Genomic DNA, 26,215 nt, shown 5'->3' on the forward strand with positions numbered 1-26,215 from the left:
GGCCTTTCGCAATACCCCTGCCCTCTGATCACACCTTTCTCATGGTCAGACCACTCTTTCCTCTCTTCTTACCTCGGTCCCCTCAGCCATCTGGCAGGACCTCCTTCAGCCCTGCCAATTTCGTTCACAAACATCTGTCCCATGAAACAAGTGTCCACTGCTGCCTTCCCATCCGTCTTCATCCCCCCTCTACCTCCACCCTTGACGCTACCTCTGATTTTGCACTCAGCTACCTCCAGATGGCCATTACTAAAACTCTGGACATTCTTGCCCCAATCCTGAGGATCCCCCTGAAACATGCCTCTACACATAACACCTGGTACGACTCTTTAACTTGTAGCCCTGAAACGCAAGTGCAGATCTGTGGAATGGTAGTGGAAAACCTCAGGCAAACCCTCTGACAAACTGGCCTGTAAGGCAACACATACTCTCCATCCTTGCCAAGAAAAGGGCCAACATCCAGGCACTGGTATCTGGTGCATCCGACAACATGGCTGAAATCTGCAGGAAACTATCCAGCCCGTCCACATTCTCCTCCTCCTTTCTTCCTTCCTTCCCAGGCCCTCTGCAACACACTGGCCAAACACTTTACCACAAAAACTCTGGACATCCTGAACACCTTGCTACCCTCCCCCAACCCTGCCCCACTCCTTTGCTACCTTTACCTTTGGCCTCACTCTCCTCCTTCTCCACTGTCAGACCTGATGAGGTCGCCAGAGTTGTCTGCTCTATGAAGGCCTCCTCCAAACAGGTTTCCACTTGCTCCTCCAGCACCATCAGGGACAATATTGGCTCTTTCCCCTCTGCTCTCTCTGATTTATGCAACCACTCTTTTGCTACTGCATCTTTCCACTCCTCTCTCAAGCACTCCCTTGTGCGGCCCCTCCTGAAAAATCCTTCAGCAGACCCTACCTGTCCAGCTAACCACCACCCTGTTTCTATCGCCCCCTTCCTTGGGAAACTCCTGGAGAAGTTGGCATTCCCCCAATTTACTTCACACACTGACCTTGTTGGCAGTCTCCACGACCATCAATCTGGATTCCGAGCATGCAGAGGCACGGAAACTGCTCTTCTGAACACCTGTGAAGAACTGCTTAGTTCTCTGGATTCTAACTCTCCAGCTGTCCTCATTCTACTCCATATCTCTTCTGCCTTTGAAATGAAAACCACCCCATCCTCATAAAACAGCTTTGTGATACCGTGGGTATCTTGGAGCGTGCATTGGACTGGCTGACCTCCTTCCTAAGTGACAGTCCATCCCAGTTTCTTTCGGGCACCTTCTCCTCGCCTACCTCCTTCTCCACCTGTGGTGTCCCTCAGGGCTCTAACCTCTCCCCCTGGCTCTTTAAAACTTACCTTGCTCCACTGGCACGCGCCATTTCCTCCTTCTCCCCCAACTACCATTGCTACTCAGATAACCCTCAACTCTTCTTCAAACTTCCTGCTGACCCTCTTGCATCTTCCATCATCCCGGACTGCCTATATGCTATGCAGTCCTGGTGCACATCCAATGATCTCTGCCTCAATACCAGCAAGACTCAGATACATCCTATTGGAACCCTTGCCACCTCTTTCTTCCCCTCACTCTGGCCATCCTCTGTGGGCTCTCCCACCTCTCCCTCATCCAAAGGCAAAAACCTTGGAGTCATCTTCAGCTCCTCTCTCTCCTTCCACCCTCACATCCAGGACATTGCAAGAAGTCCAACTTTCAACTCTTCCTTCTCAAAGGAATTATCCCTTTTCTCACTTTCCCCCAGAAGCTTCCCCCCAGCTTTCCCCCAGAACCTCAATGTAATCTGAGCTCTGGTTCTCTCTAGGATTGACTACTGCAACAGCCTACTCTTGAATCTACCTTCTTCCTACGACCCAATTCAACTAATACAGAATAGGGCAGCGATGCTTATCCTTGGCCTCGAGCCCAGGGAACGCATCTCTTCTTCCCTAAAAACTCTTCATTGGCTTCTGATTGGTGCACGGATTAAATTCGAATCCCATTTTCAACATCCAACATTCAACATCCACAAGGCTGCCTGGGGCCGTGGTCCATGCTAACTGCAACTTGCTATCACTAAATATTCTCCCTCTGGTACCAACTCTGTGTGTGTGATGTAGTTAGCTAAACAGAGGGCCGGTGGCCGATCTCTTGCCGCCTGGTCACCAGCCTCCCCATTCCTCTCTGTCTTGAGCCAGATATCCTCAAATTCCAGAAGCTCTTCAATACTTTCCTTTTCACTTCCTCCTTCCCTTCTTCCCTTCTCTGCTAAATTCACAGTCGCTATGATTGGTGACCAGGAGCCCTTAAATATCCTCGGGGCCCTGGCCTCCCACACCCAATTGCCTCAGCTCCTGCCTATAAACAGCACTTGTCTCAGCACCCAGTGGCCCACCCCATTGTAGGCCTGCACTTACCGACTTACTGCAGCTCAACGCTCCATAGCACTTACTCTACGTGGCACTTACATCTGCTGCTGAACCACGAGCATGGGCATTCCAGCACTTACCCACCACTCCCTCCTCCCCTCTTTTCTCTCTGCACTTGCACGTTCTGAATACTCAAAAGGACTAGTAGGTTTGTCTCTATCCTCCGTTGTCTATATTGTTTAAATCCCATGTTCCCTCCCTGTTACCTTGTGGGCGCTTTGAAACACAATTTACTTGTTATATAAGCACCTAACAAATGAATAAAATAAATTAATAAAATGCCCAGATCACATGTACTTATCACCTCAAATTCAATGAACTGAAGCTAAAAGGAGTAGTTTGCCAAGCAGATATCACATTTGAACCATCTGCTGGCGTGGGCTGCTTTGTGCTATGTATATTGATGTTAACGTTGATCGAAAATGTTCTTTGCAGAATATAGCAATTGCCCCCAAGTTGGGGGGTGTACATGGCCAGTAACGGCCCGTCTGTCCAAACATAGGGAAGTATGAGCAAAGTGAATGTCTTGGCAAGGGCTCTGGGGCTTTACCATCGATGTACGCACCCCAGCCGAGGGGATGGTAGCTATTCGCACCCCAGGGATTGCTGTGTGTGCAAATATATTCTATTGTATATATATTTGCTCCCATACTCCCTTCCAGAGTCCTTTGGTCCTCTGGTTACAACTCTCTACAGGTCAAATGCTGCTCCAAGCAGAGGGTGGGAGTTAGATCCCTCTCCTCATCTGGCTCCTTCCTATGGAATGGCCTTCTTTCCCTCCTTTGTCTTGAGCCAGACCTTCTAAAATTCTGGAAACTTCTCAAGACCTTCCTTTTCTCTCCTTCCTTCCTTCTTACCCTCCGCTAGGACTGGGGCCTTGTCACTTCAGAGTCATACAGGGGCCTGACCAACCTGCACCAGTCCCTGCATCCTTTCCCAGCATTTGCCCATGGGCTCCCTTTTTTTGTGTGAAAAGGACATTCAAGCGAGAGAGAATGACAAACCTTGAAAAACCAAACTGAAGAAAGACCAATTATCAGGACACTGATGTCAATTTAGAAGACTTTGAAAGCCAAGAAAATCAAATTGAATAAGTGGCTGCTGAAAATGGGGTGGAATGGACGATCAAGGCAGTGCACAAACTCAAATTTGAAGAAGCAAGTTTAGCTTGTGAGGAGTATTTCACCATGACGTTGGAAGGAAACCAACATCTTCAACCTTGGAATGCCTTTCTTCAGTGGGCCAACAGATTTATAAATCTCTGAAATTGAAGTATCTGTGCCCAGATGAAGAGAGGGGAAAGATATTTCCCAACACATGCTATTACATTCACCCTATAACAATGGAAAGCAAAATCAAGACGAATTGTTAATATGGCATATCAATCCAGAATGCTGATGTGCAGGTAGAACCTACGAAGATTCTGCTGTGAAAAGGAATACATTCAATGCGTCCATCCTCCTATTTTTGTGAGAGATACCAGTCTGAAACCTCTGGTACAGGATCAGCATGTCTAATGGTGAATCTGACAAGGAGCAGCCAAGCATGAAAACCCTGAACCTGCTCAGAGATAATCTTACATTTTGCATGTCTCTTCATGTGTGTTATGGTCAAGAGTATGTGTAGTCGTCTAAAGGTACATGACTCTTAAATAATCCTAGCATCTCAATCGGTGGAAGTGACGTAGGACATTTAGCTGACACCTTGGACAAATGGATTATTGGCTATTCAGCACAGATTTTTTATAAAATAAAAGTCTGTGAAATATACAAAAACATGTTTTTGGGACAGAAAGATAGCCGATCATGAGACTCTATTAACTGCAACAACAGTTCAAGTACTGGAAAGAAGTACCATCAAAATATAAAGGGAAAATATATGAAGCACGAAAGATGGCATCTATGTCGAGGCCGGGTCCCTTTTGTCTATGGATTTATCTTTTTGCTTATTCTCTGCTGCTTCTACTAATATGGGTTTTGCTTTTCCTGACATTTTATACACTGTTTCGACTGTGCACTTTGTAAAGGTTTTTTTCTTCAAACCAAAACAAAAAATAAAAAAATAAAAAAATGTACAACATTTTATGGTAGTTTTTGTCACAGAGCCTTACTACTAATGAATACAAGCTTCAAGTTAATAAAATAATATGTCATGTTTCTAAGAAATCAACGATTTAGAGGACCCTTCTAATGAAGTTCTAATGAAGTTAAATAAGCAAAACACAATGGTCCAGATTCTCCATAGACGTATTTATAACAAGGCTGACTACGACCAGGCCTAGGGCGGCAGATTGCCTGGGTAGCAGCATTTTATTAGAGTTTATTTTCAATTTACTGGTTGTCATTTTTTAAATATAAAGCCTATTTTGTTGCTTTGAGTCTAGCTGATCCACAGCACTGCCAATCATTTTGAGCGGATACCAGTCATTCCACTCAGACAGCTAAAGTCTTTCATGGCCAAACTTGTATATATGCTTGATATTTACAAAAGCTTTTTTGTTAGGGTGACTTTTGTTTAAAAAAACATAAAACAAAAAAAAGGAACCACATACCAAACCCAGCCTGCTGTAGGTTTTTAGTGATTCAGTCATGCAACTGTGTTAAAAATGCAAGTTCAGCGCGGTAAGAAGGCGTGAATGTACCAGGTGCGGGACTAGTGCTTTGAACAGGGAGGCGGCTTCCTTGATAGTCACACAGTATTTTGAACTAGACTGGAGAATACCCTAAATAACAGTGTCTCACGTTTAAAGAAACGTAGATAATAAAGATGGGTTACATGTAAGTATAATAAGGTTTAGCATTAGGCTGATTCATGATAAACATGCCTCAAAGCATACTTTCTATGAAACGTGTGCTCGTTTCAGTAATTTACTTAGAAACCGTAGCAGCTGGTAGCACACTGCAAATCCCACAATCACAGGGTGGCATGGTAAGAAGCAAACAATGTTTGTTACTTTCAATGTCACGAATCAGAACTCACAGGTCCTGCCGAAAGGCAATGAACGCACAACCATTTTAGAATGTTGGCATATTTAATTTACGAAGCATGGCCTACTTATGGTTTCAGAAAGCCCATGGCAGTTTCAAATTGCCCCTGAATACAGTTCTGCCTGAAAAGAAGGTTGAAGAGTTCCTAATGTGTTACATTTATACAGTAACTTGTTCTTGGTTCAAGGCTCTGACAGTGTCATGGTAGAAGGCTTGCTCATGAGAACAAAGAGGAGATGACTGGGACAGATGAATAAAGTTCTGCTGGTCATTTCAAATGTTTCAATAAATTGTCATTATGATGTGGGAATTGGGGGTTGGATTGTGACATTGCAAGGGAGAGCCAGGGGTGGTGTGGTAAGGTTTACAGGAGCCACTCACAGAAAGTAATGTATGCCCTTCATTGGAGTTTGATATGCATTCAACAATCAGCTATGCGTAGGGAGGCTTTTTTATGTTGCAAAGTGACTGAAGCTAATTAGTTTAGATGGTTATTTAGGGGCATTTCTTTGACATTGCCTTTTCATGCAGTTCTGTTCTGCGTTCTGCTTGATTATTGCTGTCCAAGCTGCGTTGGAGGCACTGAATAAAACTGCGCTACATCTTGCCTGGCATACACTCCTTTTTGACTACTTTTGTAATATTTACTGGTGAGCTCTGAGGCTAGCCCCTGAACATTGTCGGAGGCACCAGCGGTATTAATCAGCTTTCCTGACCAGGCATGGGGATTCCATCCGTACTCCCGGATAGTGCAGGATAGTGCTTGCTGACCAGTACTAAGAGCTTAAATACAGACGCTGAGTTCCCTAAGGTCCACCTGGTCAGGGCGCTGCCTTTGCTCCAACGGGTTGCTGGCCTTTAAAGGGAGACTCCGAGGTCGAGAAGAGTGGAAAATCTCCTAAAATGATACATGAGTGTACCCGTGCATTAATGTGCAGGAAGCAGAAGGGATTGTTTTTATGGTATATAGGGTGCATCCTCAAGAGGTGGAGGGCAATTGGCCATAGTAATCTTAGATTTTAGGACCACGGTCCACTTATGCAATAGTAAATAAGTGGGCGGTGGCACATCTGCATTATGATATGATATGATATTTTATTTATATTGCAATCGTACACAAGTGTTACAGAGCACGACAAGGCAAGGGAGGGGAGCAGGGTAGAAAAAACAAGGCTCTTACTAGGAGCAGTGACATTGAGAACATGCAAGTGCATGGTAAAGGGGAAGGGGACAAGTGCATGGAAGGGGGAGCAGTGGAAAGTGCGGAACAGAGGAGAAACAGATAAATAATAATAAATAAATACAATAATAAATAATAAAGGCAATAACCAGTGGTAGTAGAGACAGCAAGTGGCAAGTGCTGGGTTTAAGGCGACAGAAAGGGTATGTCTGATAAGTGGAGAAAGAAAACAAAGGGGGTGAGGGACTGAATGGATATAGATACAGACCCCAGTGCAAGGGGTGGACTGGAGGAAGTGCAGGAGGGTGGCAGGGTGAGCAGGCACCTGGGCCCTGATGACAGAGGGTGTCCAGGTGAACGGTGCAGAGAGAGAAACAGATCAGCAGGGTAGCAGGGGGGTGAAGGCCAAAGCAAAGAGGGAGGTCTTGAGGTGCTCCTGGAATCGGAGTTGGTTCTCCTCACGTTTCAGAGTGGCAGGGAGGCTGTTCCAAACGGTGGCCCAGCCAAACACAGAGATCTACCCCCAGCTTGTTTCTTTGAAAATCGACTGACCCTGGGGGACTTAGAGGTAGAGGAGCGAAGAGCTCGAGAGGGAAGGTATTTACCGAGGGATAGTTGAAGTTATTTTGGACCCAGGGCCCAGAAAGCCTTGTGGACAATGCAGAGGGTTTTGAATTTAATCCTTGCATCCACTGGGAGCAAATGAAGGGATTCCAGAGCTGGAGAAATATCAGCCAAGGGCTTGAGGCCAAGGACAAGTCACGCAGTCCTGTTCTGGATTAGTTGTAAAGGATGGAGAGTAGAGGAAGGTAGATTTAGAAAGAGGATGTTACAATTGTCCAACCTAGATAGAACCAGAGCTTGGGAGATGATGAGCTTCTGGGGGAAAGGCAGAGTACCTCTGAGGCGGTGCAGTAATAAGTTTGACTTTTTAGAGACGTCACAGTTGTGGGCAGAGAAGGAAAGTGTGGAGTCAAAGATGACCCCGAGGTTCTTAGCCTTGCAAGTTGTGGTAGGAGGAGGGCCAAGGGAGGCCAGCCAGAGAGTGAGGGGAAAGGATGCTGAAGGTGTACCAATGAGGAGGACCTCAGTTTTGTTGGCATTAGACGAAGATAATTCGCGGCACACCTATCTTGAATGGCAGTCAAGCAATCAGAGATGAAAGAAGGAGAGGAGGTAGCCAAGGGCAGACTGAAAATGAGTTGAGTGTTGTCAGCGTAGCACTGGAAATGTGAATAGTAAATGGCAATGTAGTGGGCGAGAGTTCCCAGGTATTGGTTGAAAAGCAAGGGCGAGAGCTTAAACCACTGGGGAACACACAGGTAGAGAGGGAGATAGATGATAGGAAGGACCCAAGTTGGACCTGGGAGGGTCGGTCAGAGAGGAAAGAGGTTAGCCAGGCCAGAGCCTGATCAGTGATACCCAGGTTATCATGGAGACGGCTGAGCAGGGTGATATGGTTGACCGTGATGAAGGCTGAAGAGAGATTGAGTAGGATGAGGACAGAGGGAATGTTAGAGTCAAGGTTGAAGAGCCGATCTTCACGGATGTTCAGGAGAGCAGTTTCCGTGCTCCTGGCAGCTCCGAAGCCAGACTGGTGGTCATGGAGAGAGCCAACAGAATCGGCATGAAGGTTACGTTGAGAGATGCCCAGCTTTTCCAGGAATTTACACAGAAAAGGAGTAATGGAAATTGGACGATAGTAAGCCGGACAAGAAGGATCAGCTGTGGGTTTCTTGAGAAGAGGATGCACAAGGGAATGCTTCAGAGGGGATGGGAAGGAGCCTGAGTCAATGGGGAGGTTGTGAAAATCTGCAAGGTCTGGAGATAGGGTATCAACAAGGCTTTCATAGATCAGATTTGTCTAGAGACCTCATCAGGGGAGAAAAGAGGAAAGGAAGAGAAAGAGGGTGGGGGGTGGATGAAGGACAGTCAGCAAGCACAGCCAGAGAGGATAGAGGAGGGGAGGAGAGGGTGGACAGGATGTCCTGGGTTTTTGAGCTAAAGTGAGAGGCAAGGTCATTGCAAAGAGCCTGGGAGGCAAGAGGAGGAGTAGCGACTGCAGCAGGGTTGGCCAGTTCCATGCAGATTTTAAAGAGTTTGGCCGAGTTATTAGATGCCGCAGAGACACGGGCTTGGATGTGGACTGTCTTCTTGGTCAGGATACAGAGTCAGTATCGCCGTTGAAGCAGGCGACAGGTCCGTTTGTCAGAGGATGAACAAGAAGCCCTCCATTTCCTTTCAGCCACCCTACACTTACGTTTAAGTGTAGCTAGGTCAGAGTCATACCAGAAATTGCACTTGGCTTTGGACTTCAAACGGATCCTCATGACAGGAGCAAGAGCATCAAGAGTATCAGAAATAGAAGAGTAGAGCAGGGACACGGCTGTGTCATGGTTTGAGTCATCCAGAGGTGGAGGGGGGGAGAAGAGGGGACAGACAAGGTGGCAGCAAAAGCCTCAACCAACACATGCTTCATGGACCATATGTCCAAGAAGGTAGGTGGCAATTTTGGGGTAGGCTTGGCTTGGGAGGAAGAGAGGGAGAGATTAGTGGAGATGAGGCAGTGCTCACTCCAGGAGATAGGACTGGTCAGATGGATAGAGAGGGGGATGCCAGAGGAGATCAAGACATCAAGTGTGTGTCTTACAGAGTGAGTTGGGCCAGAGGAGAGGGTAGAAATGGAAAGGGAATCACAGAGGTTGTGAAAGAGCACACATGAGGAACAGCTAGAATAGAGATGGATGTTGAGGTCACCAAGGAGGAGGAGTTGAGTGATTGAGGCCAGGAGGGAGGAGGAGAGGTCTGATCACTCAAAGAGAAATTAGGTGATTTGACCACTAAGGGGCCAATTGAGAGTAGCAACTGTAAGAGAGTGGCTAGGAGAGAGAGAGCCTGCAGACAAGGCAATCGAAAGAGGGGTACATCTGAGTGGGAATGATAGAGGCAGGAATCCACTCAGGAAAGATCAGGGCTATACCACCTCCGGTCTGGGTGAATCTAGGTGTGGAGCAGATCTTTTAGCCATCAGGGAGGAGAATCTCAAAGCTTGTGCCAGAGCTGGCCATGAACCATGCCTCGGTAAGACCGAGGACATCAAGGTTAAGTTCTTCCAAGCGGTGGCAGATGTCAAAGGAGTGTTTGACCGCAGAGCGAGAGTTGAGAGTGGCAAGATGAAGAATGATGCAAGCCTTAAAGAACTTCTGGGGAGGGGTACAAGTCATCAGAGGTACCCCGGCAGAGGCGTGGAGGGAGCACTAGGTAGGGCAGAGGAGGAGGGAAGAGAGGGCAAGGTAGCCAAGGGAGGAGGAGAGGGGACAGCCGCAGATGAAAAGAAGTTGATGAGGTGAGGGAACCACCTATCAAAGAGGAGGAGATTGGTCTGAGAGCCTTGGACCATGACAATGCCATTTAGGTAGACATTAATGATGACTCTGGAGGATTCAAAGGAACGCATGAAGACTTCCCAGCAGGTGCCACCATTAATGGGAGAGGAGGAGACAGGACAGAGCACAGAGATCATATGAGGGGTCCATAGATGTGGTGAAGGAATGACAAAGCGGATGTCAGTGAGGGTCTGTCTAGAAGAGGTGCTGGAATAGGTATCAGCGATGGGGGGACCTGGGTTGGAGGCCAAGATATCCTTTTTAAACTTCTTCTTCCCAGACTTAGTGAGAAGGGAAGGATAGTTTGACTTTCAAAGTTAAATGCAAAACACACACGTTAGAGCAGAGGGTTGGGTAGTAAGTGGCAGACCTTGGTAGACAACAGTTGCCCATAGTAAAGGCAATTAGTATAGTTGCATCTTTCTTTATATCCTTTTGGGTTAAAAAGTTTGAACGAGAGAAGAAGAAAAACAAAAAAAAGGAAGAAGCATAGGCGCTAGTGTTTTGTGAGTAGTAGCGTTTTTTTAGGGGAGTAGAAGTTGTCGAAGTTTTTGTTTATTGAGGCTATGGAGATTAAGGGAGGGCCAGATTCGAACTAACATGCAAATACCAAAAGAGCTGTGTAGTGCGAGCAGGGGGTACGGTCACATTAAGGGAGGAGAAACTGCGCTCTCTATGTACTAACACAGGGCTTTATGGTTAAGGTGGTGGGCCTGTAAAATAATTAAGTACCACTTTCAGTGGGCAAACATCACAGTAGGGAAGTGTTATCAGGAATGGCCCAGAGATGGAATATTTGATAAAAGCATTATTGACAGTATGTACTCATACCAGTCGGCTACCTATGAAGGAGCCAAGCTCAAAAAGAGGCAGGACATCCTAGGTCTCTGGAAGCTGTACAAAGAAAAGAAAACAATAGGCAGAAAAGAGAGAAGAGGAGGAGGAAAAGGGGAGCGTGCCGCTCCCTCCCTGTACAATGTATTGACTATTAAAACCAGCTGCAGGATGTACACACCCTAAGTGAGTATGTCAAGATAAGGAGGGAACAAATGAAAAGAAAGATGAGTGCAAAGCTAACTCTGTTAGTAAGAAAGAGAAGGGGATAAAGAAATATTCAGTGGAAATTGAAAATAGCACACAACAGCAACTTGGCTCGGGTTCACGGAAGCAGAAAAAGTCATGGAAAGGGAGATAGTGAAAAAAGGAAAGGAACAATGAAAGCCAGCTGACAAGCAGGGATGGACAGCAGGGCGAATACAATTTAAAATTGATAACTGGGGACAGGACTTGGACGACGGCAATCTAGATATGACAGAGGGTGATCACACTGCAGATTGGGAGGACAGTAGCAATAGCGACCATGGGAGTGACAAATTTGACACATGTGATCTAACAAATATGAGCAGGGGAAGGAGAACAAACAAAGGGGAAGAAGAAGAAAGAGAAGAATCATTGGGCGACTGGGGAAATAGGCTTTGGAGTAGGAAGACTAGAATAGCAGTAGCTAAAAAACCACAGTGAGGGCATAAACCCAGAGCACGAACACAGATTCCCCTTTTTAAGAAAGCAAAAGGGAGGTGTATTACGTACCTTGGCAGACAATTGATAGCGATAATTTGGTCTACCTTCTACCTTCACTAATGGCAGAGGTAAGTATGTGGATTTATGTTTTTGAGAAGGAGACAGTAGGGATTCCACTTACCATAGGAGGCATTAAATGCCTGATTCACAGAATGTATTCCTATAGGATTGCGCCATTATAAAATGCTTCTGTGAATCAGGCCCTAAGTGTTTCTTTTTCAGTATTAGTGGGGAACTAAGTGACAAAATTTGGCAGCAAGTGGGATATGCGGGGGTAAAATTAAGCTCTAACATACATGATGGAGCACCCTTTAACAATTATCGAGCACACGTTTGGGAAGCTCTGAGAAAGTCATATCCAGATTTGTCAGATATGGGGTCACAATTTGCATGAAAAATGAAGCCAGATGAGGACCCCTCAGAAAATATACGGTCCATACAAGAGATGAGGACACAGGAAAATAAACAGTCCTGGGATGACAAAATCCCTTTGATTTATCACATCTTAGCGAGGGGGCTCCCCACTGATGTGCAGGTTTCCCTAGAAGAAATTATGGGAATTGAAGCGAAAGGATGGCCTGAGATAAAGGCAACAATTGTGCACTATTGTAAAAGGAAGCAGGAGAAAGACAAAAAATAGCTGTCAGCGCAGAAAAAGAAGAAAATAAATGAGTACAGAAAGAACTGCCAAAAATAAGTATGGAAGGAGCAGTGCTCACAGGATCAGTTGCTGTTCCCCCGCTTAGCAAGGGTGTTTTGATTGTCCAGTGAATTTATGTTCAGACCACAGTACCCCTCCACTGTTACCTCAGGCACACACACTGCTGTACCTAGAGGAAGAAGTGGTAATAAAATACATGATAATATTAGTTGCTTCTGATGAATACCATATTGAGTGGTCATCAATATTATGTATCGATCCACCCTGAAACTGACGGGAGTAACAGACACAGAGCTGTTCACTACCAAATACGATGAGGAGGGAGAGGTAGCGTTCAAAATAAGCATACCATATCTAGTGCACATAAAAGAAAGCACAGTCTCTCAGAAGGCACAATCAATGAACAAAAATAAAATACTTGCAGGAGGATCTGGAGAAAGTTCCAAAGAAACTAGGGACAGAAGGACCCCATGATTTACGAATACTAAAAACGGCTGGGGCAGTACACATCAAATTAAAAGAAGGAGCACTGTTACCATGAGTGTTGCAATACCCCCTCTCCCAAGAAGCCGTTGTGGGCATATATAAGAAATTGCATGTTCTATGGCGGCAAGGTATAATACAGGAATCCACATCACCTTGCAATACGGCTATCTATCTGATCAAAACATTTAAATGAGGGACGTGGTGTTTCATACATGTTTTACTCCACCTTAACAATATTATTGAGGCAGAACACCCATTGGTTCCAAACTCTTCAACAATTTTCTGCAATATTTCAGCAGAGGCATATTATTTCACAGTGGTAAATGTGAAGATTGCCTTTATCTCCATTGCCCTACACCCAGACTTCATGTACTGCATTAACATATTGCGGAAAGTGATTTTAACACACAAGAATACCTCAAGGGTACTGTGATGGATGCAGCATATTCAACAGAGTAATACAAAAAGATATGAGCAATTTACATTTTGCGAGCAGAGTTATACCTTGTTGACCTTTTTAGTGTGTAGCACGACAGAAGAGGAGTGTAGAAAGGACTCAGTGACACTACTGACATTGCCAGCTGACAAAGAATACACAGTGGACAAAGAGACATTGCAGTATTGCCAAAGGAAGTTGTTGATTTGAGCCAGATTGTGTCAACAGATGGGAGTAAAATAAGAAAGAGTTAAAACAATACATAAAATTCCCAGGCCGAAGACAGTAAAATAAATGCTGCAGTTCCTAGCACTGTGCAATTATTGTAGGGCATGGCTTTTTGATTACTCCACTTAACCAGGCCATTATTGCAAGCACTAAAAGAAGCTCAGAAAAATGAAAGCCACATAAATGGGACAGCGGAAATGAGTGAACATTTTGATGAATTCAAATATGAGTTAACACATACACCTGTATTGGCTACACCCAATTACTTGTTTTTTCATACAGACAGTGAGGTAATGACTGCTGTATTGACACAAAAGAAGGAACAGCGACACAAACCACAAGACTACTATAGTGGATCTCTAGAGCCAGTAATGCTGGGACACTTCCCATGTGAGCAATCACTTGCTCTGTTGCATTCTCAATTGAGATAGCTTCCATAATTACAATGGGGTACCCTGAAATTTTGTACGTGGAACATACGTGGAACATGCACTGTTCGCAATATTAGAAAGGACCAAGACACCATTGATAACCCAGAGATATTCAGGGTACAAAATAATGTTGACAAACACTGCAATAGAGGTGGTGAGATGCAGAACAATAAACCCAGCAGAGATCATTGCATAAAGAAATGGAACAAGATTATGTACATGACTGTGTTGCATGCATAGACAGCAACAACAGTAACCCACTAGTAAAAGAGGAAGTGGTTGAAGGGGGGAACTGATCTTCATTGATGGAAAATCAGGTGTCGACCAAGGTACAGGACAAAGGCATTCTGGTTCCGCAGTGGTGGGACACAAACACGGAATACACAAAGGAGAGGAGTTGATAGTGTGTTCACATACACGATTGCCAGCTCACTACTCTGCACAAACAGCAGAATTAGTTGCACTAATTAAGGCACTAAACATGTCAGAGTGTCAGGTAGTTAACATCTTTTCTGACTCTGTATGTAACATCCACAGTGCGTTCAGGGTTGGAAGGATGGGAAGTAGAGGGTTCAAAAGAAGTGATGGTACACCAGTACAGTATGCAGTATTATTGAGTAAACTGTGAAAAGTGTTACCACTCCCAGTAGAATTGGCTTTAAAGAAGTTCAAAGCCCACACAGGAGGGCAAGATTTGATCTCACTGGGTAATGAAAAAGCAGACAGAGCAGCAAATGAAGCAGCATATCTGCCAGAAGGGACACATGTGCTGTTCCCTCCAGGAGAAGAAAAAATGCCCCCTATGGCATTTGATAAAAACAAGTAAGGAAAAAGATGCACTGCCAGAACACTTCAATGAGACCCCAATAATACAAAGAATCGAGTTGCATGGAGGAGCACCAGACGATGAAAACGAGTTATGGAAAAGAAGAGGATGTTCTTTATCACCAACATGCTTAATTTGGCGGCATGATAGAAAAGGAAAGTTGATAATGCTGAGAAAAATTGTTGAAAGAGGCACTAGAACAGCTCCATTAACCTGCCCATTTATCGAAAGAGCATGTGCCTGTGAGGATAAGTGAAGACTGGTTTGTGCCAAATGTATATGAAAACATTTCTGAATTTGTAAATAACGGTATAAAATGGCTGAAGTTTCTACCACGTCACACTTTAAGAGTAGTACGGGGAATGTTGCCACACTCACAGGGGCCCTTACGGCACTTGCATATCAACATATGTAACAACAGATGTACCTCTAACAGGTATAGGCTTGTAGTTGTATGTCCATTTGGTTTGAGGCTGCTCCCTGTGTCCATAATGATGACCATTCAGCAGGGAAATTCTTGATGTGGGAGGTGATCCCTAGGTGGGGGATCCCAGATTAAATTCGTTCAGACAATGGTCAACATTTTGAAAATGATTTCATTAAAGAAATCACTGCCCTTCTGGGGATAAGTCATAAAATATGCATGGTTTACCATCCACAAGCCAACGGTTTGGTAGAAAAAATGAATGGCCTGTTAAGAAATGCACTTAGATAAGCTTACGCAAACGCAAACACTTGGAAATTCCAAGGTGCTCTGCTTGCCTCTTGCCTCTTGCGCATTTTGCTTTGCGCAATTTGCCTGGAAGAGACCATCATCTCATGCCTCAGGACATTGTTACAGGGTAGAGAATATATGCCTTTATGACTCTGTCATATACATGCATGCCTCTATGCCTCCGATCTCAGATGCCCAATCATCTTCTAGCATTCTGGGGGAAGAATCTGATACATATCTCACAGAATTGCAAAATTGCTTCAATATATCTCCTTGCAGACAAGGCCAAGAGCCCACACAGAACATACAAGTGAACAGAGAGGACAATTTCCACAAGCAGTACTTCTCTATCCAGGATACAAGGGGCCTCATTACAAGGTCAGCAGTAACTTGCCGGTGCAATGCTGCTGACCTTGTAACACTGTTTCTGGCACCTAGCTTCCCGGGAGCCCAGGAAGTCAGGCACTGGAAAATGTCGGTCTCCATTCCCATATGATTCCATGGGAGTGGGGACTCGGAAGCATCAGCACCATTGCTGATGGTGCCGGTGCTTCCATGGCAACTCTGCCTGCCGCGGCCGCTGTGCCCGGCAGGGTCAGACCTGTCGGGTGCAGCAGCCCAGGCAGGCAGATTCGTAGTGTGGTGGTCCAAAAACAAGGGTGCCGGTAAGCTTACCAACACCCTTGTTTCCAGACTGCCACACTTGTAATGAGGCCCAAGGTGTTCATAAAAAAAACATGCCAGGAAGTGGAAAGAGGAACGCTTCACGGGGCCCCTCACAGTAACCTACACAACACCAATTACTGTAAAGATTGAGGCTGGCCAGGATGGGTTCACATCAGCGACATGTGCAAAGATAAGAGCACCACCCCCTGTTGACAAGAAGAGCCAAGTACAACATAATGGTAAGTATTTGCAACCTTTCATTAACTTTCATTTGAACAATGATACTTTATAGAAAGCCTGCAAAGTTGCAAGGAGAGAATGTTTTCACAGACAAATGGGCCTCATTACTAGCTTGCCGGTCCGGATACAACGGTACCATTGCATCCGGACTGGCAAACTTTGTGTGTTGCTCGTGGGTTACTTTCATTCTGTCAGGCCTGACCTGGTGGAATGAAAGGCACCCGCGAGCACAGCATGCCTGTAGCACAGGCACCGTTATGTACTGTGCTGGTGCTACAGGCATCCCCAGTCCCATTGAGCCCTACAGGGCTCAATGGGAATGGGGATCACCCAATTCCGGCACCCACAAAAGGGCATTTACCGGGTCTGGCAGGGCCGGAATACCCCGGTAATTGCCCATTCGCGGGTGCCAGACTTTCTAGCAAGTTTGGAGGTAGCCTTGCCCGTTGTACCGGCAAGGCTACCTCCAACCTTGTAATGGGGCCCAGTGTCATTATGAAGAAAAGGTAAACATTTTCAATTTTTTGGAGTGTGGTAATATTAACATGTCTTAGTATAGGATTAATGGGGGTGTGGCCTGAGCTCATGCATTGACTTGCCTTAGCTCCGATTGAGATTTTGCATTAAGATCCTGTTACATTGCAAAATGGCAAATTATACACTTCTTACCAACACATTCTGAAGGCAATCTGCTAGGCTTTCATCTGTGCCCTTGGTCTGGTGTAAATCTGTGCCCACCATGAGCTCCAAGTGCAGGGACTCAAGATGGCGGACTGACTGACTTGTTAGCGTTGTGCAAACCACAGGAGACATTGCTGTGGACTAGTGATCCTTCTCCTCCTGTGGACCCCAGGTGTGGACGACTTTGGAGCACACCGGTTGAACAGCTGCTCCAAACATGACTTGCTCCTGACATTGAAGCTACCTACGGGTCGCCCTGAGCTCTGGTGAGATGGTCACAGGAGAGTACTGTGGTGCTGTCCGCTGCAGATGGGAAAGGTGGAGGCTGCCTGGAGACGGGATGATACAGGATGCCTTTGCATGCTCTCTGGGCATTGCTACTGCAGCCAACAGAGAAGACGCCTTTACTGACGGTAAGCACAAGTTCCCCCAGGACATTGGGGCGGCAATACTTGACTGGAACAGCCAGTTGGAGCTTACACTTTATCTGGCTGAGATCGGCGACAACCCCGCGAGAGATAAACGACAGGCTGGTATTCTGAGTCTGCATGGACACACTTGGCCCCCCCCACTCCCCTGAGCTCTGGGCTGAGATCTGACTGCTTTGTTGTGGAGGCCCCGGAGGAGGCTGTAGAAGATGATCTGGCTTCTCCTGCGCATGTAACGAGCCCCCGTGTGGTGCGTGGTGCCAGTTCTGGATTGCAACCACTGATTACTGGGTGGTAGGTGGCTGACTACCTGTGCTTGCAAACTGTGCATCAACGTTTTACTGCCCCCACAGGTACAGCTGAGGCTGTACACAAACTAGTACTCTCCACATATTGGGACTAAGGAGGGAGCCTGTATTGATCTTGGTGGGTGGCCCACACATTACACACTCCCTGGCAACATCCAGGGCTGACTGAGGAGCTGCCTTCGGGCGCACGCTGGGGGAGCTTGTATTCACGTGTTGGTGCTCCCCAGGCAGCCTGGGGGATACTGTATGGCTTTCACATTGTGGCATTGGTCCTGCTTCACTAGTGGCAGGTGACTGGCCTTCCTGCAGTATTGCACTGCGGCTATTGCTGCATTACATTCCTGCTGCCCCTGCTCACTGAGTATTGATTAGGGGGTACCGGCATGGAAGTATCACCTTACACAAACTGCAATTGTATTGCTCTGTGGTGCCACAGGTTAGCAACATATGACTTGGAGTATTACACACCCCTTGCCATGTCACCCGCCAAGAATAAATCCAAAAGCACGATTATGGAATCCTTTGTGAGCCAGGGGAAATCCTGTGATCTGAATCCAGTTACAGACTCAGTAAAAGCAGGGGCTCAAGCACCACAATCTTATCCCCAGGAAGACAAAGTACTGGTCCCCAATGGTGCTTGGTGTGCAATTTATAGGTGGACAAATAAAATAACTAGCCTCTGATGCCTGGGTGCAGTTCCCTCCAAATATCCACCAGGCCTAATTCAGCTGAGTTGAGGGCATTGGTGGCCAGGGAAGGACCGCCTCGCGGGTGGAGGTTCTGTCCAGTGTTATGTCCTGCATGCAGTTGAAGTCACCACGCCATATAAAGAAAATAACCCTTGTTGAGATGATACGGTTGCACAATACACGACTGTTGGCCGGTATCATGTGGTTCGGAAAGTAAGAATTTACAATACATATTTCCTTGTGACCAAGATAGCCCCTCACGATCAAATATCGGCCCTCCCTGCCTCTGTCTAGGTCCAATAGCTGAAAAAGCAGACTCCAGTCTATTCATATGAATACCCCCCTAGCAAACTTACAGAATGCAGCGCCTTAACCAGTCCCTCCCCAATGGTTTATAACAGCATTTTGATCCTCCGCCAATATGTGGGTCTCTTGGAGTAATGCTATAGATATCTTCTTTCGGTGTAGGTAAGATTTCACCCTATTCATGCACATGTAGGATCCTAAGCCCCTTAAATTCCAAGTCAGTAGTTTTCTTTGTGCCATAACCCAGTTGTAATTGACATTGCTGCATCAACACTCGTGCAGCGATCTTTACCAGTTAACCTATTAGTCACAATTAGTTTCTCTCTGGAAAACAGGATTGAGAAGGTGAAAATGGACATATAGCTCCTTAGACACAATGTACGGTCACTTGCAGAAAGAGTGACAACAACGGAATCGCTCTTAAAGGACACAGTCGCCACCATGGATGATATGACCTCACAGATGAAAACACTGGAATCCAGGTACAATATGCTGGAACGGAGGGCCGAGGCCGCTGAGGGCAGGTCTTGTAGGAACAACATACAAGTGCCGGGGCTGCCGGAAAGTATGGAGGGTAGAGACCCAACTACCTACATCAAGAATTTGCTGCTGCAGGAAGTGGGCCCTGAGAAACTATCACAAGGTCTCACTGTTGAACGAGCTCACCAGTATCTTGAGAGGAGTCCCCCACCCGGGTCACACCCCCTGCCAATCATAGCTAGAATTCTAAACTTTAGGGACCAGGAGGTGTTTTTACAGTCCTCCAGAGATGGCAGGAAGATGCAGAGGGGCAGTTCAATCATTGCCATTTATCCTGACTACACGCCCATGGTGCAACAGAAAAGGAACGCAAGGCAAGGCTCTACCAGCTGGGGCTGATATACATGCTTATATACCCAGCAAGACTAAAAGTGCTGCACAATGAGAAGGCACTCTTTTTTGAAAGCCAGGAGGCTGTTAATATGTGGATGGAACATAATAGCCTGTAGATCAAATGGGATGCACATGATGAATACAATGAGGGCTCAGCATTTTTGAATTATAGCTGTCTGTGCACAGCTCAACGTCGACAGGAATTCAACCCTTGTGGGACGTAACCATTGGAAGAAAGGACATAACGCACTAAAGATTCTTGGGGGGCATCTGGAAATACTTGTACAGCAGTTGATTGGGCAAATTGGAATGGGGCACATAAGCCTTGAGATGCAATTCGATACGTTTGCCATGACTACTTTGCATACTGCTGAAGATACACTGTGCATCAGTGGGAGCAGGCACTGTTGCCCACTGGGTGATGACTGGATGACCCTAGTCCATATGGTCCATCAACCCGGTTCCCAATAGCAGTAGAGTGCTTTGGTGGTACAGGTGTGCCTGAACTGAGTGCTTCTGTTGGGCATTGTTCACACCCCGCGTTCCGGGGGCTGTTGTTTTTGTTATGTTTTGTCTATAGAGTTTATGTCAGGAGGCTTGCAATGCATTATTATAGACAGGGGGTGGGCACACGGAGGATGCAATGGTGTATCCCTTACAACTGGAATGCACATCTTGGTTGCGGACGAGTGAGTGTGATCTAGCCGATAAAAGTGGGGTTCATTGTGACTAATAGGTTAACTGGTAAAGATCGCTGCACGAGTGTTGATGCAGCAATGTCAATTACAACTGGGTTATGGCACAAAGAAAACTACTGACTTGGAATTTAAGGGGCTTAGGATCCTACATGTGCATGAATAGGGTGATATCTTACCTACACCGAAAGAAGATATCTATAGCATTACTCCAAGAGACCCACATATTGGCAGAGGATCAAAATGCTGTTATAAACCATTGGGGAGGGACTGGTTAAGGCGCTGCATTCTCTAAGTTTGCTAGGTGGGTATTCATATGAATAGACTGGAGTCTGCTGTTTCAGCTATTGGACCTAGACAGAGGCAGGGAGGGCCGATATTTGATCCTGAGGGGCTATCTTGGTCACAAGGAAATATGTATTGTAAATTCTTACTTTCCGAACCACATGATACCGGCCAACAGTCGTGTATTGTGCAACCGTATCGTCTCAACAAGGGTTATTTTCTTTATATGGCGTGGTGACTTCAACTGCATGCAGGACATAACACTGGACAGAACCTCCACCCGCGAGGCGGTCCTTCCCTGGCCACCAATGCCCTCAATGCAGCTGAATTAGGCCTGGTGGATATTTGGAGGGAACTGCACCCAGGCATCAGAGGCTAGTTATTTTATTTGTCTACCTATAAATTGCACACCAGGATAGATTATATCTTTGTCAGAGTGGGACAGCTGACTGAATTAGGCTGGAGCGGAATACATGGGCCGCACAATGTCTGACCATTCTCCCCTGTTGATCACATGGGAGAGGAAAAACACCAAAACCCCAATCCCAACGTGGCAAATGCCCACAGAAGACTTGAAATATCTTCTCTTTAAAGAGATAACATTGGTAGTGTAGACAGCTGGAGCGTGGTTTGGGAAACCATGAAAGTAGTGATTAGGGGGAGGTGATTGCTAGCACGGGTGCATTTGCAGGCAGTTACGGGAGGAATTAAAGGCAATGGAGAATGAAATTGTTACACCGTGGCATACAGTCGTTTGAAAGATAACTAGTTGAGACTCAATCTTGATGCCTGCAGGCATGGGAGAGGTTGTCCAAATTTGATTATGCCACCCGGATATCCCAGACACACACAGAGGGGGACAAATCTGGGAGATTTCTAGCTTGGTTGGGCAGACGCGAACAACCTAGAACCTTCATCACACTGTTATGTGATGAGCGTGGAGCTCCTTGGCAGTCCCAAGAGGCAATTAATGATATCTTTGCCACCTTCTATGCCCACCTATATGAACATGACACACGGATATCCCCTGAGGACGTAACTTAGGTACTCTCACTGATCCGGCAACTGAAGCTCACGGCAGGACAGAGGGACTCCTTAGATAACGCATCACCATAGAAGAACTGGGTGAGGCAGTTGCCTCCCTCTCCACTGGTAAAACACTGGGGAGCAACGGTCTCCCAGCAGAATTTTATAAAGCGTACTGTTCCACCTTGGCCCGGCATTATTAAAGGTTTTTGAAGAGGCATTTGACAAAGGCATACTCCCGACTAGCATGCGTGAAACATTGGTGATATCTATCCCCAAACCTGGGAACCCACAGAGATGTGCGATTCTTACCGGTCCCTAGCCATGTTAAATTAGGATGTGAAAATACTCAAGAGAATACTCGATGCATGCCTCCATAAGTCTATCCCTTCCCAGATAAATGCCTAACAAACCTGGTTTGTACCCGGCTGTAGCACTACACTGAACTTTGCACAACTACAACATATCATTGACCAAACCAATCCCCATATTGATCGTTATGTGGTGACATCTCTAGATGCAGTCAAGGCTTTCGATTTGGTATACTGGGAGTGGATGACCGCTGCACTGCAGGGTTTTGGGTTCGGGGAGCACTTCATTCGCTGGGTGACATTATTGTCTACCTCTCCAGTGGCCAGAGTGAAGTCGGGCAGGCAGATATCAGGAATATGGAACATACAAAGGGGAACACATCAGGATACTGGTTTTGGAGACTTTGGCTGTATATTTAAGACAGGAATACATGGACGCGGGCATTCAAATTGTGGGATCCACACATCTCATATCATTATATGCAGATGCCGTTCTACTTTATCTATGTGAACCTCAACGCAATGTATCTATTGTGCTGGACGATTTTGCTAAATTGTTTGGGATTTCCTTCAATAGACAGAAATCCTGTCTTTTGTCTCCTGGCAGGACTAAGTGGGAAAGATGAAGCATCTTTACATGATCTGGGGCTGCAATGGGAGACACACTCCTTCAAGTATCTGGGAATTAAAATTAAGCATATGCTTACAGATATGCACACGCATGACACAATCAGTGTAATTGAGGGCATTAAGAAATCCTGGTCTCAGTTACCATTTTCCCTTATGCGTAGGGTTTCCATAGTCAAGATGATCATCCTTCCCAGATTCTTGTACGGTTTTATGAACGTTCATTTTTACATAGAGGCTGCATTTTTCCATTCCCTTGATGTTCTCTTGCAAGACTTTCTGTGGGGTCCGAGACGACGCAGATTGGCACTATGTGTTTTGTGCCTACATTACTAAGACAGCGGGGTACAGCTACCTATTTGGCTGCTCAGTTATGGTTTGTTGCAAAATGGTTGTTGGACAAACTTACATCTGAATCCACGCTGCTTCAAACACTGGTGAGACCTGCTTGGCTTTAAGAGACTTTGTGGATCCTGGACTGTTGCATTTGTCATCAGCCCTTGATTGTGAGATTGCGCAGGCAGGTTTGGTCGAGAGTGCCCAAATTACTCTACTTACGATACCCTTATTCGCCCAAAGTACTGATTGCAATGGGTGTATGTGCAAATGTGGAAGACCTAGGTGCTGTTAGGCTCTGGGAGAGTCTGGGTATATATGCCTGGGCCTATATGTATGAAAATGGGACATTTAGGGATTAAAATAGCCTGACATAATGGAAGGGCCTCCCCCAGGGCCAATTTCTGAGACACATGAAGGTGGCAAGGTGGATAGAAGTAAGTGGAAGGAGTGGCCTGCTGAATCGCAGGACAACACGTTTTTGGCACTGATGTACACCCTGGAAAACGGCTGGAGACCTGTGTTTAGATCGTATAAATGCCTGCTAGATGGATCTAGTGCTAGAAACACTAAATGGAAGGTACACTGAGAGGCTGATGTCGGCTCAGAAATTACTTACAAACAATGGGAGTTAGCACTAGGCTTTGTTAAGAACGTGTCCCGGAACCTAATATTTAGACTAATCCCGGTCAATGTGCTCCACCGCACATGCATGACTCTTAGTAGGGTTGCCAGATTCAATTCCAGCGTGCCTTCAACCTGCCCCTGATGCAACCAGGAAGGCGCTGATCTTATACATATGCTGTGGAAGTGCACGCTGGCTCAGAGTTTCTGGTACCGAATTGAGCAGGCTTGTACGAATGCTGGAATTGTTCGATGACAATGGAACCCACTTGAATGTTTATTGGGCATATACTCTAGACCACGCAAATACAATCATGTTAACAAATGTATGGACCTTGCATGTATACTTACTAAAAGACACTTGGCCACGTCATGGTAACTTAAAAAGGGTCCCCAATACGAGACATGGCGCAAGAAGTTCAGAATTTAGTGTGAAGCCGAAATGAAAGCATGGCTTGCAGCAGTACAAGTATAGGAGGAAGACGCACATATAACACATGAAAGACTCTGGGGAATTTAAATAGCCCCCAGATTCGTCCCCTTAGCAAGGCATACGACTGTTTCCAAACTAGAGAATCTCGTGGCTCCCACATGGGCCCTACTTTGCCATGAAATTCACCAGACTTTAGAACACCTTGGCAAACAAAAAAACTGTACTTTTAGGTAATACATATACTTTTAATATTTTATTAAATTGACATTTGAATGAACATATTCATATAGTTGTAAAATTCAGTGAAGCACACTGAACTGCTAAAAACACATATTGAATTTTATTTCCATTTTATAAATTACAAAGTGTAATCAAACCATAAATTATAAACTCTAAAAACCCTATGTCACTAATTGTAATCATAAATAACCAGTTGTTTATACAAAATAAGAAGACCCTGTAAAGTGATAAACACTCCCAATAAATACCAAAGACAGTCCCTATTCTATGGGGTACTATCTTACTACACCTTGTGTCCTTATTCAATGAATCCGCATCAACACTGGTATGCGGTTCTAAACAGTTCAATACTTTGTTATTCGGTGTTGGCTAATGTACAACACACAAATGATCCCGACATGTTTCGTTCTCTAACAATACAATGTGAGAACTTCTTCAGTGGTAGAACATGGCAATTTATCAAGCAACAACAGGTCTTGGCTTCTTACAACACCATACATAAAAAATATTATTGTTTTCTTCGTGGTGAACTTCATGCAACTATATTCACATTCACAATTAATGTTTATGGACGGATGGGTAAACTAGTCTTCAAAGTAGACACAACCGAATCCTTAACGGAGCTGCACGCGTCTGTCTGTGATGATCAAACGGAAATGTTACTCAAAGCGAGTGACTCGTTCCGGGGTAGCCGCGCTGACAGCTGGAGCTGCTTTAGGGAACCACCGACGTCATCCGCGCCTTGCATGGAGATTACAATTTCTCCCAGATGCAAAACGCTGTCTTGCTCACGCCCGCCCGAACCACGTGATTAGTCACTTGATCCAAGTGGAAGACTCAGCCACTGCCTTTGAGGCCTGGAAAATGCTCACTGAGTCAATGTTTTACCCCTCAGATGGCAAAACACCTTGAACGCACTTCCAATGTGAGCCTGCTCTTTACCATAAACTGAGCTGAATTTCTACGGTCTTGGATCCCCAATAACCATACCCACCATAACCTGTTTACTTGGCTCGCTGAACTCAATCTGCTGCATCACTCTGGAATGACCAACAATTTGTTTTATGTATGCATGCAGGCCCTTGTTATTTGTTGAAAAGTTTTTTTTGTAAAAAATGTTTTATGTCTAGTTACTTCCAGTTGGGTTACTTTAATGTCGGAATGTACTATTGAGCATTTGCTTTGGTTTGTAACCTGATTTCTAAATATGTACCTTGCACATTGATACTGTAACAATTTCACTAATAAGCACATTTGAAAAAAAATAAATAGGATTCATGTTTTTGGTTTATTTTGATTGAAGAGAAAAAAATGGTAAACTATTAAATGACAATGTGAACAGAGGAAAGAGGAGTTATTGGATGAAGAGGGTTTTCATCATGACGCTGAAAAAGGGCAACGTTCGTCATCTGGAAATGTTTGGCACAACGAAATGTTGCGGGTGGGAAGGGAATTGGCGAACAACACTTGCTATGTCTGTTCACTCATCCCACATGTATTAGCGGCACCCAAACATTTACTATCTGAGGGTGTGTCTTATGAGGAAGCAGGATGCTTAAGTCACCAATCCCTCTGCAAAACTAGAGGTTTATTTCAAGAAGCAGATGCCACAGTACAGTGGGTGGATGAGGGGGGAAAAGTATATGCCGATAATCACGTGAAAATAAACAAAATGGCAGAACATAGGGAAACAAAACATATGGTAGTAGAATATATAACGGAAAGATCTAAACGTGGGGAGCTAAAAATAAGTGAACACAAAAAATTGAAGTGCATAAATGAGGGGCAAAGCATTCCTTGGTATCACACAAGACCATTAATGAGACTAAAAGGGGCATTGTGGTATGGTGGCCAATGGGAGGGGGGAATAATACAATAGAGCATGCTGAGAGGTTGTGATATGATCAAAACGTGACAGCCAAAGTGAATAAGTTGTAAGGCAGTTTGGGGAAAATATGTACATGCATTGATCTGTTTCATGAAATACATTAACCAGTTGAGATAAAGAGCTTCACACGATTTCCTCTATGTTTCAGGTCGAGTGGGTCTATCCATCTGGGGACTAACACAGGCTGTGCCAAGGTGATGAGGAGTGCAGCGCTGAGACAG

The sequence above is a fragment of the Ambystoma mexicanum genome, chromosome 11 (genome assembly GCF_040938575.1).
Source record: "Ambystoma mexicanum isolate Mex_15411 chromosome 11, UKY_AmexF1_1, whole genome shotgun sequence".
NCBI classification, from domain to species: Eukaryota; Metazoa; Chordata; class Amphibia; order Caudata; family Ambystomatidae; genus Ambystoma; species Ambystoma mexicanum.